Here is a 2,500-nt window from a genome sequence, read left to right as displayed (position 1 = left end):
GGTTACCAGACGCACGGGGTTCGTTTTGGGTTACCAGATGCCCTCTATTCGATTTGGGTTACCAGACGCACGGGGTCCGTTTTGGGTTACCAGATGCCCTATGTTCGATTTGGGTTACCAGACGCACGGGGTTCGTTTTGGGTTACCAGACGCACGGGGTTCGTTTTGGGTTACCAGATGCCCTATGTTCGATTTGGGTTACCAGATGTTTTGGGTTACCAGATGCCCTCTATTCGATTTGGGTTACCAGACGCACGGGGTCCGTTTTGGGTTACCAGATGCCCTATGTTCGATTTGGGTTACCAGACGCACGGGGTCCGTTTTGGGTTACCAGATGCCCTATGTTCGATTTGGGTTACCAGACGCACGGGGTTCGTTTTGGGTTACCAGATGCCCTCTATTCGATTTGGGTTACCAGACGCACGGGGTCCGTTTTGGGTTACCAGATGCCCTCTATTCGATTTGGGTTACCAGACGCACGGGGTCCGTTTTGGGTTACCAGATGCCCTCTATTCGATTTGGGTTACCAGATGCCCGAGGTCCGTTTTGGGTTACCAGATGCCCGAGGTCCGTTTTGGGTTACCAGGTGCACGCGGTCCGTAACAGCGGGACTATGGTCTTTAATGCCCGAGGAGGGGTGCTTAAGTGTGGGTGCCCTGGTTCGCCTGGTGTGCAAGGTTGTGGAGGTGGGGGTGTCCCTGGCTGTAAGTCATGCCCAGAGAGAGGGGTGTTGATCCGGGTCAGTGAGTGAATGCCTAGTGCGCCTGGTAACCCATAAGTAAAAACATAAGGTGATGTCGGTAGGCTGGTCCTATGCACCTGGTAACCCAAAAGAGGGGACATAGCCGTTTTTCTGAAAAGTTCAACATAGAAAGTATTCAGACCTTTTTGTAAAAGCTCCATAAATCCCTCAGGCCGGCCCCCACCGACTTGGCCCCGTAGTATGATGCTCCCATAGCGGGCATTGAGGTGTGTAGCCCATTTAAAATCATTTTAAACCATTATAAAATTGTGGGCCTGGTAACCCAAAAGAGGGCACTTAGCCGTTTTTCTGAGCTGTCCAACATAGAAAGTATTCAGACCTTTTTCTAAAAGCTCCATAAATCCCTCAGGCCGGCCCCCACCGACTTGTACCCGCAGTATGGTTGTTCCATAGCGGGTTAGGAGGTATGTAGCCCATCGAAAAGCATTTAAAACCATTATAAAATTGTGGGCCTGGTAACCTAAAAAAAATACCAGGCGTACGGAAAAAAACACCAGGTGCACGGAAAAAAACACCAGGTGCACGGGCTGGTAAATTGGTCCAGACATATCAGGCCGGCCCCCACCGACTTGGCCCCGTAGTATGGTGCTCCCAAGTCGGGCATTGAGGTGTGTAGCCCATCGAAAATCATTTAAAACCATTATAAAATTGTGGGCCTGGTAACCCAAAAAAAATACCAGGTGCACGGAAAAAAACACCAGGCGCACGGCATGATGGATTAGTCCAGACATTTTGTAAAAGCTCCATAAATCCCTCAGGCCGGCCCCCACCGACTTGGCCCCGTAGTATGATGCTCCCATAGCGGGCATTGAGGTGTGTAGCCCATTTAAAATCATTTTAAACCATTATAAAATTGTGGGCCTGGTAACCCAAAAGAGGGCACTTAGCCGTTTTTCTGAGCTGTCCAACATAGAAAGTATTCAGACCTTTTTCTAAAAGCTCCATAAATCCCTCAGGCCGGCCCCCACCGACTTGTACCCGCAGTATGGTTGTTCCATAGCGGGTTAGGAGGTATGTAGCCCATCGAAAAGCATTTAAAACCATTATAAAATTGTGGGCCTGGTAACCTAAAAAAAATACCAGGCGTACGGAAAAAAACACCAGGTGCACGGAAAAAAACACCAGGTGCACGGGCTGGTAAATTGGTCCAGACATATCAGGCCGGCCCCCACCGACTTGGCCCCGTAGTATGGTGCTCCCAAGTCGGGCATTGAGGTGTGTAGCCCATCGAAAATCATTTAAAACCATTATAAAATTGTGGGCCTGGTAACCCAAAAAAAATACCAGGTGCACGGAAAAAAACACCAGGCGCACGGCATGATGGATTAGTCCAGACATTTTGTAAAAGCTCCATAAATCCCTCAGGCCGGCCCCCACCGACTTGGCCCCGTAGTATGATGCTCCCATAGCGGGCATTGAGGTGTGTAGCCCATTTAAAATCATTTTAAACCATTATAAAATTGTGGGCCTGGTAACCCAAAAAAAATACCAGGCGCACGGAAAAAAACACCAGGTGCACGGAAAAAAACACCAGGTGCACGGGATGGTGGATTGGTCCAGACATCTCAGGCCGGCCCCCACTGACTTGGCCCCGCAGTATGGTTGTTCCATAGTGGGCATTGAGGTGACTAGCCCATTTAAAAGCATTTAAAACCATTATAAAAATGTGGGCCTGGTAACCCAAAAAAAATACCAGGTGCACGAAGGTGGCACTCTGTCACTTTTTCGACCAATTCC

The sequence above is a fragment of the Salvelinus alpinus genome, chromosome 19, assembly GCF_045679555.1.
Source record: "Salvelinus alpinus chromosome 19, SLU_Salpinus.1, whole genome shotgun sequence".
Classification (NCBI taxonomy): domain Eukaryota; kingdom Metazoa; phylum Chordata; class Actinopteri; order Salmoniformes; family Salmonidae; genus Salvelinus; species Salvelinus alpinus.
The sequence above is the reverse complement of the archived record's forward strand: the minus strand, read 5'-3'. Positions refer to the sequence as shown.